The sequence below is a fragment of the Gracilinanus agilis genome, chromosome X (genome assembly GCF_016433145.1).
Source record: "Gracilinanus agilis isolate LMUSP501 chromosome X, AgileGrace, whole genome shotgun sequence".
In the NCBI taxonomy this organism is placed as follows: domain Eukaryota; kingdom Metazoa; phylum Chordata; class Mammalia; order Didelphimorphia; family Didelphidae; genus Gracilinanus; species Gracilinanus agilis.
Window position 1 is genome coordinate 81200233 of NC_058136.1, and position 12774 is coordinate 81213006.

The following is a 12774-nucleotide window of genomic DNA, read 5'->3' on the forward strand; positions in this document are numbered from 1 at the left end:
AAAATAAAAATTAAAACTAATAAAAATAAAAATAAATAAAGCATGGTTAGTAACATCGAAATGAGAATTTTTCATTGAATCATGCAGTGAAAGGAAGACTAAAAAATTAGGAGGAGAAGAAAAATAGGAAAGAATGGAGAAACACCTTTCAGCAGCTACTCCATGTCCTATGTGCCAGTTAGCTTGTTCTTTGCTTTTTTTGAAACCCTTCCCTTCTGACATAGAATCAAGAGGGTGGAGCATTTCCAAAGAGGAAGAGTGGTAAGGGCTAAGTGATGGGGATTATAATGGACTTGCCTGGGAGGTGTCTGAAGGCATATTTGAACCCAGAACCTCCTGCCTCCAGGCCTGGTAGCCCACCCCCTCAATACTTTCTTAATGACCCTCCCTCAAGGACCCACTCAAAGGGCTGGGTGAGAAATCGTGTTGGCCCTATCACGGTCCAGAGCTTCATGTTGACCTTTTATAACATGACATGCTCAAGGGTTGTTTCCAACCCAATTATTGAGCACTTTCCCCAACTCCCTGGAGGCCCCTCAATATAAGGCTCTTCCCCTTTTAGACCCTTAGTTTTCCTCTTTGAAACAAGGGCATATAGCCTTGGAGCTCTCTTTTTACTGGGAGCATTTAACCCTGTGTTTTAATAGTCAAAGGGAAAAGATTCTTCCTGATGGATAAGGGTTTGGAGTTAGTTAGGGCTTCCTGGAGGAGGTGACATCCGAACTGGGCCTCCATGGATGTTTTGGTAGGGCACAGATGGAGTGGAGAGACAGTGTGAGCAAAGGTGCATCCAGTGAGTTTAAGGCAAGCCTGTGCATGAAGACCAGGGATGAGGGGAGCCCTGGTGACAAAGAGGACACAAGGTTCTCTGTGGTGAAAGAGATGGCAGGTAGAGGGGACTGGGTTTAATTAACAACTTTAACCAATGTCCTGTTTGGAAATGACAGGACCAAGGTGGGCAAGTCTCACCTGGATGAGAATGAGGTTTTTTTGGGCCCTATTGTCACAGCAACAAAGGAATGCTTGATAACAAAGCCAGTGACCTCACAGAAGCTGATCTTAAACCCTACCATCTTGAAGTGCACAGAAAACCAGAGTAAGCCAAGAGAGATCTTCGAGGAAGAGCATAGTTGCATTTTGCCTTGGAGGAACTCTGACTAATACAAAACTAATATCCTGTTGTGTGTCCTCCTTAGAACCCATCCAAAATTTGGGGGAGAAAGTCAGAGGGGTGGCCTGCTGATGAAAGGAGTCCATTTAGCCTCCACTCAGGTTTTCCTCACTTTTATTTTATTTTAATTTAATTTAATTTTTCTTTCTTTCTTTTTTCTTTTTTAGAAAAATTTTTCCATGGTTCCATGATTCATATTCTTGCTCTCTCTCCCACTACCCCCCAAAACAAGGTAGCCAATACATATTTCTGCTTGTTTCTTCAAGTGTCATCAATCAAGATCTCTTTCCATATTGTTGATAATTGTTCTAGTGTGGTCATTAAGAGTCTACATCCAAATAGTGTCCATATCAACCCATGTGTTAAAACAGTTGTTTTCCTTCTGCATTTGTACTCCTGTAGTTCTTCCTCTTAATGTGGGTAGTGCTCTTTCTCATAAGTCCCTCAGAGTTGTCCTTGGGCATTGCAATGCTGCTAGTACAGAAGTCCATTACATTTGATTTTACCACAGTATATCCTTCTCTGTGTACATGTTCTCCTGGTTCTTCTCCTTTCATATTGCAACAATTCCTGGATGTCATTTCAGTTCACATGGAATTCCTCACATTTATTACTCCTTTGAGCACAATTCCATCACCAGCATATACAACAATTTGTTAGCCATTCCAGAATTTTTCATTGAATCATGCAGTGAAAAGACAATTGATGGGCATCCCCTTGTTTTCCACTTTTTTGCCACCACAAAAGCGAGGCTATAAATATTTTTGTACTTATATTTTCCCCTATGATCTCTTTGGGATACAAACCCAGCAATGGTATGGCTGGATCAAAGGGCAAGCATTGTTTTATCTCTCTTTGGGCACAGTTTCAAATTGCCATCCAGAATGGTTGTATAAATTCACAACTCCACCAGCAGTGCATTAAAGCCTCAATTTTGCCACATCCCCTCCAACATTAATTACTTTCCCCTGCTGTCATTTTAGCCTATCTGTTGGGTGTGAGGTGACACCTCAGAGTTGTTTTGTTTTGCATTTATCTAATTATTAGAGAGTTAGAACAGTTTCTTATGTGATTTTTGATAGTTTTGATTTCATTATCAGGAAACTGCCTATTTATGTCCCTTGCCCACTTATTAATTGGTGAATGGCTTGATTTTTTATACAATTGATTTAGCTTCTATTTGAGTAATCTGCCCTTTGTCAAGAGGTTTTTGTTGTAAAGATTTTTTCCCAGTTTGTGTTTTCCCTTCTGCCTTTGGTTGCATTGTTTTGTTCATCCAAAATTTTTTTAATTTAATATAATAAAAATTATTTATTTTGCATTTTGTAATTTTTTCTATCTCTTGCTTGGTTTTAAAATCTTTCCTTTCCCAGAGATCTGACAAGTATACTGTTCTGTGTTCACCTAATTTTCTTAGTTTCCCTCTTTATATTCAAGTCATTCACCCACTCTGATTTTATCTTTGTGTAGCGTGTGAGATGTAGATCTAATCTGAACCTCTCCAATATTTTTTCCTACTTTCCCAGCAGTTTTTCTCCAATAGTGGATTTTTGTACCAAAAGTTGGGCTTTTTAGGTTTAACATACACTATCTTGTTGAGATCTCTTACCCCAGGTCTATTTCACTGATCCTCCCTTCTGTCTCTTAGCCAGTACCATTCCATTTTGATGATCTCTGCTTATAGCATAGTTTAATATCTGGTCCTGCTAGGCCACCTTCCTTCATGTTTTTTTTCATTATTTCCCTTAATAATCTTGATCTTTAGTCCTTCCAAATGAACTGTGTTATAGTTTTTCTAATTCATTAAAAAAGTTTTTTGGTAGTTTGATAGATATGGTACTAAATAAATAAATTACTTAGGGTAGAATGGTCATTTTTATTATGTTATCTCATCCTACCCATGAGCACTAAATTTTTTTCCAATTGTTTAGTTATAGATTTAATTGTTTGGCAAGTGTTTTGTAGTTCTGTTCGTAAAATTGCTGAGTTTGATTTGGAAGATAGATTCCCAAGTATTTTATATTTTCTAGGGTGATTTTAAATGTTGTTTCTATTTCAAGCTCTTACTGCTGTGATGTGTTGGAAATATATAGAAATCCTGATGGTTTATGTGCATTTATTTTGTATCCTGGAACTTTGCTAATGTTGTTGATTATTTCTACTAGCTTTTTAGTGGATTCTCTAGGATTTTTTAAGTAGACTATCATATCATTTGCAAAGAGTGATAGGTTAGTCTCCTCATTGCCTATTTTGATAACTTCAATTTCTTTTTATTCTCTCTTTGCTACTGCTAGTGTTTCTAGTACAATGTTGAATAATAGAGATAATAATGGGCATCCTTGTTTCTCTCCTGATCTTATTGGAAAGGCTTCCAATTTATTACCATTGCATATGAAGCTTGTTGATGGTTTTAGGTATATAAAGTTTATTCTTTTTAGGAAAGGTCCTTCTATTCCTATACTTTCCTATATATTCCTATACTATTCCTATTGTTTTCAATAGGAATGGGTGTTGTATTATGTCTAAGGCTTTTTCATCATCTATTGAGATAATCATATGATTTTTGTTTGTTAGCTTGTTGATATTGTCAATTATGTGGATGGTTTTCCTAATGTTGAACCATCCTTGCATTCCTGGTATAAATCCCACATGATCATGATGGATAATCTCCTTGATCCCTTGCTGTGGTCTTTTTGCTAGTATTCTATTTAAGATTTTTGCATCTATGTTCATTAGGGAGATTGGTTTGTAGTTTTATATCTCTGTTTTTGATCTATATGTCTTTGGAATCAATACCATATTTCTATCATAAAAGGAATTTGGTAGAACTCCTTCTTTGCTTATTATATTAAATAATTTGTATAGTATTGGGTTTAGTTGTTCTTTGAATATCTGATAGAATTCAATTGGAATCCATCAGGCTCTGGTAATTTTTTCTTAGGAAGTTCTTTGATGGATTATTCAAATTCTTTTTCTGATATGAGATTGTTTAATATTCTATTTCTTCTCCTGTGTATCTAGGCAATTTATATTTTTGTTAATATTGATCCATGTCACCTAGATATCTATATTTATTGCCATATTATTGGGCAGAATACTTTTTAATGATTGCCTTAATTTCTCCTTTGATTTTTAGTATTTATAATTTAGTTTTTATCTGGATATTTTTAATTTTTTAATTTTCTAGTTTTTTTAAGTTGCATGTCCAATTAATTAATCTCTTCCCTCCCTAATTTGTTAATATATGGACTCAGTCATATAAATTTTCCCCTTAGAACTACTTTGGCTGCATCCTATAGAATTTAGTAAGAAGTCTCATCATTGTTATTGTCCTTAATGAAATTAATTGTTTCTATGATTTGTTCTTTCACTAATTTTGGAAAATCATATTACATAATGTCCAATTAGATTTTGGTTTGGCTCTCTATTCTTACTAATAACTATTTTTATTGCATTATGGTCTGATAAGTTTGCATTTATTATTTTTGCTTTTTTCCATTTGTTTCCCATGTTTCTATGCCCTAGAACATGATCTATTTTTGTAAATGTTCCATGTGCTGCTGAAAAGAAGGTGCATTCCTTTTTGTCCCCATTTATTTTTCTCCATATATCTATTAACTAATTTTCCAGGATTCCACTCATCTCTCACATTTTTTTCTTACTTATTTTTTGGTTTGATTTATCTAGTTCTTATAGGGGAAGGTTAAGGTCTTCCACTATTATAGTGTTATAAAATAAGAGATAGATGGTATCTTTATACTCCTAATAGGCTAGTTATTATATTGTTTTTATTAATCTGAGGAAGCTGTGTCTGTGTTCCCTTGATGGCTGGTGCAGGGACACCCGGGTCCTTCCACTCACCTGGATGTTATAATAACTGCCCTTCTTTATAACAGTGCCCAGGCAGGATCATTACAGGTCAGAGGATAGGTAACCCTTTCAGGTCCCACCTGGGATTGATTGATTATAACTATTGGGCTCTATCAGCCTTGGATAATGTTCATCTGACTGTGTTTCTCCCTCCCCAGAATGATAATGGAATAACTACTCCAGTAAATATTCCATAGATAAAACAACTTTTATCTATGTATTTAATAAAGGAAAGGCATGATCAGGAATGAACTGGGAATAGGAGACCCTGTCACTAAATCTATGACACTAATCCCTCAGGACTTTAGGCTGTTCAGTAATGCTGGGCTGTAATGCTGGGCTCTTGTTCTTCACCTCCTCTGGCTCAGCCTGGCCATGGCCAAATCAGAGTAAGCAGTCTGTTTGGATAATGGTCTCTCTCAGCTTCTTACTGCTAGTTGTTGTGCCAGTCCTACAGCCTTCAGGAAATATCACATGTAACACTCTCTTCTTCTTCTCCTACCCACTTCCCAGTTCCCCCCTTCTCCTTGGGCCCGGGATAACTAAATATCTAGAAATGGTTTAAATGCCTAAATATCTAGGGAATTCAAAGAGATTCAGAGGATCCATTCAGAGGTCTGACCTATAAGTCAATCAATGTCCAAGGTCAGGTTGATGTTTTAGTCAAGGATTGCACATCAAGGCTCTTAAACCAAAAAAAAAAAAGTGAATGGTCCCATTCTTCTCAGAACTCATTGAGCATATTTATAACCTCTCTGGCCAACATTCCGAAGTCTCCAACTGTCATCAACTGTCAATCAAGGTGTGACTCTCAACGCCCAGAGCTTGAATATGACTATAGTTTTCCTATCTAGTTCATCCTTCAGCTCCAGTATCTTCTCCTTTAGAAATGTACATGCTATACTGTTTGCTCCATACATATTGAACACTGATATTTCTCCATTGTTCTATGTGTTCTCTGTTCCACATGATCTATATCTTCCATCTATTCTCTACAACTGTTCATTTACCTTTGTATCTGTGTTCTATGTGATGTATGGGTTCTTTCTACTCTATGTGTTATCTATTCCATCTGTTCTGTGGGCTCTTTCACATCTGTGTTCTATCATCTATCTTCAGTATCTATGTGAACTCTGTGCTCTCTTCCATCTATTCTATTTGTTCTATGTGTAGTATCTATCCATCTTCATATTCTTTCTGCTCCATCTAGTTTATCTGCTCTGTGAGATCTCTCCCTTCCACCTCTCTGTTCTATCTCTTCTATGCATTCTTCCTATTCTATCCATCTATCTTTAGTATCTATATTTCTGTCTGATCTCTCTGTTCTAACCATTCTACCCATTTCATTTATTCTATGTGCTCTCTCTGTTCCATGTGCTCTACATCATCCATCAACTCTCTAAAACTCTTTATTCACCTTTTGCATCTGTGTTCCTTTGTGATTTTTATTCTTTCTACTCTGTGTGTTATCTATTACATCTGTTCTGTGAGCTTTCTTCCATCTGTGTTCTATCAACTATCTTTAGTATCTATATGTTCTGTGAGCTCTGTCGTTTGAATGTATTCTATCTGTTATATTTCTTGTATCTGTTCTATATTCTATTTATCCTTCCTTTTTAATGTGCTCTACCTCTTCATTCTATTCTAACTTGTTACAGCTATTCATCTCTTTTGTATCTAATTGTTCTATCTGATGTCTTTATGTATTCTACATTCTATCATCTATCTTTTTATATAGGTAGTCTGATCTGTGTTCTAGTCTATGTATTCTAATCTATACATCTATGAGTTCTATCTGTTTTCTGAGCTCCCTCTTTAATCTATTCTAATGTGTTCTGTGTGTACTACCTATCCATCTGTATATTCTATCTATTCCATCTTGTCTCTCTGCTCTGTGAGCTCTCTCCTCCATTTCAGTGTTCTATCTCTTCTATGTGTTTTTTGTACTCAATTTTTCTATTTTTAGTATCTAATTGTTCGATATGATTGTTCTGACCTAAGCCATCTACATGTACTGTTTTGGGTCTATTTCATCAATTCTATGGGTTTTATCACTTCCATCTATACTATCTGTTCTATGTGCTCTTCTTCCATCTATTCAATTATATCTTTTGTATGTGTTGTATTCTCTGTGTTCTATCTATCCATTCTATATCTTTTATCTATTTTCTGTGTTTTGTCTGTATAATTTATTCTACCTGTTCTGTTTTCTACCTCTTCCATCTATTCCAAATTTTCTAACCTTTGTGTCTGTCTCCTAGATGTCATTTTTGTTCTACCTCATCTATGTATTCCATGTGGTCCACCTATTGTTATCTATTCTATGTGCTCTTTTTGTTCCATGTGGTCTACCTCTTCAATCTATTCTCTATAAATGTTCATCTACCATTTGTGTCTGTGTTCTATCTGATTTATGGGTTCTTTCTACTCTGTGTTTTATCTCTTCCATCTCTGTTCCATCATCTATCTTTACTATCTATATGTTCTATGAGCTCTATCTTTTCCATTTATTCTGTCTGTTCTATTTTTTCTATCTGTTTTGTATTCTCTCCTTCATTTTTAATGTGCTCTATTTCTTCATTCTATTCTAACTTGTTCTAGCTATTCATCTCTTTTATATCTGTATTTTCTATCTGATCTCTTCTATTTATTCTAACTTCTATTCATCTATCTTTTAATCTAGGTATTCTGATCTGTGTCCAACTCTATGTATTCAAATCTACACATCTGTGTTCTATAGGTTCTCTGAGTTCTCTCTCTTCCATCTATTCAATGTGTTCTATGTGTAGTATCTATCCATTTTTATATTTTGTCTGTTCTATATAGCCTATCCCTCTCTTCCATCTCTGGGTTCTGTCTCTTCTATAGGTTCTTCCTATTCTTTATATCTATCTATAGCATATATGTGTCTTACCATTCTACATGTTCTATTATATTCTATTTGCTCTCTCTGTTCCATGCTCTAAATCTTCCATCTATTCTCTATAACTTTTTGTTTACTGTTTGTATCTGTGTTCTATCTGATTCATGGGTTCGTTCCACTCTGTGTGTTATCTATTACATCTGTTCTGTGACCTTTCTTCCACCTGTATTCTACCATCTGTCTTTACTATTTATGAGTTCTATGAGCACTATCTTTTCGATCTATTTTATATGGTTTTCCTGTTCCATTTATTCAACCTGTTCTCTGTTCCACCTCTTCCATCTATTCTAACAGTTCTACGTTTTCTTTCTGTGTTCTATCTGTTCTTTCAGTAGTGTCTCTTTCATCTATTCCATGTACTCCATCTATTGTTATCTATTCTGCGAGTTCATTCTCTTCTATCACTGTTTTCTTTCTCTTCTATTGGTTCTTCCTAGAATATCCATCTGTCTTTAGAATCTATATTTCTATCTGATTTCACTGTTCTAACCATTCTACATGTTCTCTTAATTCTGTGTGCTCTACTTCTTCCATCAATTCTCTATAGCTGTTCATCTACCTTTCTTATCTGTGTTCTATCTCATTTATGGGTTCTTTCTTCCCTTTGTGTGTTATCTATTCTATCTTTTCTGTGAGCTCTCTTCCATCTGTGTTTTATCATCTATCTTTACTATCTATATGTTCTATGAGCTCTATCATTTCAATCTATTCTATGTGTTCTATTTCTTCTATCTGTTCTGTGTTCTATCTATCCTTCCTTTTTAATGTGCTTTATCTCTTCATTATCTTCTAATTTGTTCTAGCTGTTCATCTCTTTTGTGTCTACATCTTCTATCTGATCTCGTCTATGTATTCTAACTTCTAGTCATCTATCTTTTTATCTATGTATTTTGATCAGGGTTCTAGTATATGTATTCTAATATACACATCTATACATTCTATCTGTTCTCTGAGCTCTGTCTTGCAATGTGTTCTATGTGTAGTATCTATTCACGTTTATCTTCTGCTTGTTCCATCTAGTCTATCGGCACTATGACCTCACTCTCTTCCATGTCTGTGTTCTATCTCTTCTATTGGTTCTTCCTATCCTTTCCATCTATTTTTAGTATTTATATGTCCTCTGTGATCTCTCTGTCCTAACCAATCTACATGTCTCTGTTGTTTCTAATTTATCTGTTCTAAGACCTCTGTATTTTCCATCTATTCTATCTGTTCTGTGTTCTCTTTTCTATGTGTTCCACCTCTTCCATCTCTTCTGTAATAACTTTTGTAGGTGTTGTATTCTCTGTGTTCTATCTCTATATTTTACATGTTCTATCTATTCTATGTGTTTTATCTGTTCCACCTCTTCCATCTCTTCTAACTCTATCTTTTGTGTCAGTGTTCTATCTGTTGTTTGAGTTCTGTCTCTTCTGTCTGTTCCATGTGCTCTATCTATTGATATCTGTTCTGTGAGCTCACTCTCTTCTTTGTGTTCTGTCTCTTTTATGGGACATTCTCTAGTGGCTCCCCTGTAGCCTTGATTTTTTTCTCCATAAACACTGTACAGGTTCAATTCCTTTCTCTTGTTGTATTTTATGTTTGTAGATTGCATTTTTGGGTGTTGGTGGCCATTGCTTTGTTGACTTTTCCTTCTCTGAGGGCAGACTCTCTGTTTATTCATCTATGGAGGAGTTTTTACTTGAGTCTATTTTTCCAGTCTCCCTGGCATCTGCTGTGTGCCTCACCTTCTCTGCCCTATCTCTGTGCCCAATATCTTCATTCCTTAGCCTCCTGGAGTCCCAAGTCTCGCTCCTCTTAAAAGTAAGTCCATAGAGTGTTCAGCCAGGCCTTGAGAATGGTAAGAAAATAAAATGGGAATTATTAAGTTTGGACTGGATATTTAAGGTTTGGTTGCCAGAAATCGATTAATTTGATTTTGAAATGAAAGAGACCCAAGTCAGGATGACTTTTATGGTGGTTTATTTTCACTTAGGAAGGTTGAAGGTAGGGAAATTGAAAGAAACTAGCCCGGACCAGAGGTGCAAACGAGGAATTCAGTAGCCACTGCAGAGGGGTACAGAGGTTAATTAAAGAAGGCTTCTATCCACAAGGCCTCCTCTAAAAAGAGAGGCCTCCTTGAGGCTAGAGCCTCCAGAAACACCAAGGGAAGAGAAAGAGTCAGACTAACTTACATATCTGACAATTCAAAGGGAAGCAATCTGAGGTCTCACCATAGCTCCTTCAACACCAAGTTCAAAGCACCAAAAGCTTCCCACAGGAAGTTAACATCTTTTTCAAAAGATAGCATCTTTCATCACTTCCTGTGTCTACCTCCAATTTCACATGGACAAATTGCAGCTTCAGTACTCTTTTGGACTGCCCAGGAGGCAGTGCTTGTTTTTTATTTGTCACTAACTATCACATGTGGGTCACAGACCTCCCTCTCCCCACTTAATTCTAAGTTGGGTGGGATGACATCATTCCTTGTGGCTGAAGTCTAAAGAATGAATGAGGGTGACCTAATTCCATTTACACAGAACCTAGAAACTGCCCAGTAGAAGTCTGAGTGAGGAGGGTAGGCAAGACTTTCTATTGAACTCCAGACAGGTTTTTGCCCTGAGACCATTTTTTGAGTCTCCACAGTGATGTCTATTGTGTGCAGTCTTGCCTTGCCTATTCTCCAAGGCTCTGTGTTCCTCAGCCTCCTGGGGTCCCAAGTCTCCCTGCTGTTAGGGGTAAGTCTGTGATGTCCTCAACCAATCCTCCAAGAAACTTGAGGTTGCTCCACTTGCAACAATTACAGCAATAGCAACAACATCAGGAGCAAGAGCAGGAACAGAAATAGAAAGGGGAAGAAGCAGGAGCCTGAAGTTATCAGCAGGAGACTGAATCAGCAGGAGCAATGTCAGGTGCAGCATCAAGGAACACTGGCTCAAGCAGATGGTGTGAAAAGTGGCTTATCCCTTCTCCATCAAGAGCCCCTCACTCAAACAGCAGCTGTGCAGCTAGGAAAAATGGGAAAGAAAAAACTGGCAGGAGCAGGACAGCAACTCTAATGACTGTTAGGAGATCTCTTGGAGTTTGGTGGGGGGTTGTGCAAAATGCTTTGGTAGGAGAAACATGGCTTTGCATGATTTTTCTAGGCTACTTTAAAAAATTAAATATTTTTTCTCCAATTTCAGTAGTTGTCATCATTGTATAGATTAATATTAATATGCAATAAATATATTATGTTTTATAATATTTATTAATAATCATTACAAGTAAAGGAATAAAAAGGAAACAAAATAAAACTATGAACCCATGGCTGATGTACCTGCTGAAATAGCCCACTCGATCAAATTTGCACTTCAGGAAAGTTAGGACTAGCCAAGGAAGATCACCCAATTTATCTCCTGTTTACATCAGCATGTAATGAGAGGATGTCAGTGGGCTCCTGGAAAATAGAGTTCAAAGGCACAAGATTTTCAATTACACAATTCATTAACTCAACCAATGTCCTCTTTGGAAATTACAGTGCCAAGAGGGACAAGCCTCAACTGAGTAAAAATGAGGTTTGTTTGTACATTGTCACAGCAACAAGGGCATGTTTTCTAAAAAAGACAGTGACCTCAGAGATGCTGGTCTTAACTGCCATCATCCTGAAGGTCAGGTTAGAACAGGAGCAGCCAAGAGAGAACTGGGAGGCAGAGGAAGACCATAGCTGGACTTTGGCTTGGAGGAGCTAAGACTGCTACAAATTTATTGACCTGCTGAGTGTCCTCCTTAGCAGTCCTCCCAAAGTTTAGGGGAGGGGGTTAGAGGATAGGCCTGCTGGGGGAAGGGGTCTACTTAGTTGCCACTCCGCTTTCTGTCACTTTTAAAGAAAAAGACTTCCCCAAACCCCTATGTTGTGGGTGGAGTTAGGGGCAGAGACTTGCCCAAGGTCACATAGAGTGTCAAGTACTGAAGTCCAGGAAACATGATACTGCAATATTTAAATTAATATCCAACTACAAGTATTATATTTCATAAGATGTATTAATAATAATTAAAAGCAGAAGAAATTAAAGGCCAAAAGAAATGCTTGAGTAAAGCCAGCTTTCACAGCTGTATTCATGGAAAAAGACAGGGCTCAGGTATCACAAAATCTTTATCTCCAAAATGTGAGGACATAATTTGAGAAAGAAAGTGGAATGCTGGGAGAGAGAGTCCTGGGGTTCAAAGTTCTAAATGGACAATACCCACTCAGTATTCCACTCTAAAGAAAGAAACCCCCCAAAACCCCGGCAGGCCTGAGGATATAAGAATTTCCCCCAAAGCTCAGTTGATATGTATGTGTGCCCGAAATCTCATGGAACTTCAGCTATCAATGGATCCCCAACTATTCCTAAACTTCAATTTCTCCATCCATAAACCAAGTGGTTTAGAACTCTTATGTCCCTTTCCATATAAGAAGTCTCAAGTTCCCAGGGTGTTAGATTTTTATGTATACTTAAAAGCAGAATTCAGGAATTATCTCTTTTTAGCCCAACAGAGAAGCCTTTACCAAAGTACAGAGGAAACTGAGCAAGAGAAAAGAGAAAAATGAGGCAGTTTGATTTAATCTAGCATGCTTGTACTCTATCTGATGTTCTTCATTCCCTGTTGCATTTCTCACCCACTGCCTTTGTACATAGAGAGAGAGAGAAGAACAAAAAGGCAGAAACATAAGGTCAGAGATAGAGAAAATGAAAGGGGAATAGAAAAAGGGAGAGGGAGAGTCAAAAATTCAAAGAAAGATAAAGAGGCAAATGGAGATTTAAAGAGAGAGAGACAGAGAGAGAGACAGAGAGAGAGACAGAGAGGG

General features: G+C 37.0%; 1 pseudogene; it reads left to right on the forward strand.

The window, feature by feature from the left end:
- The first annotated feature begins 756 nt into the window (after positions 1-756).
- Positions 757-12774, forward strand: part of LOC123253821 — a 92949-nt pseudogene continuing 80931 nt past the window's right edge.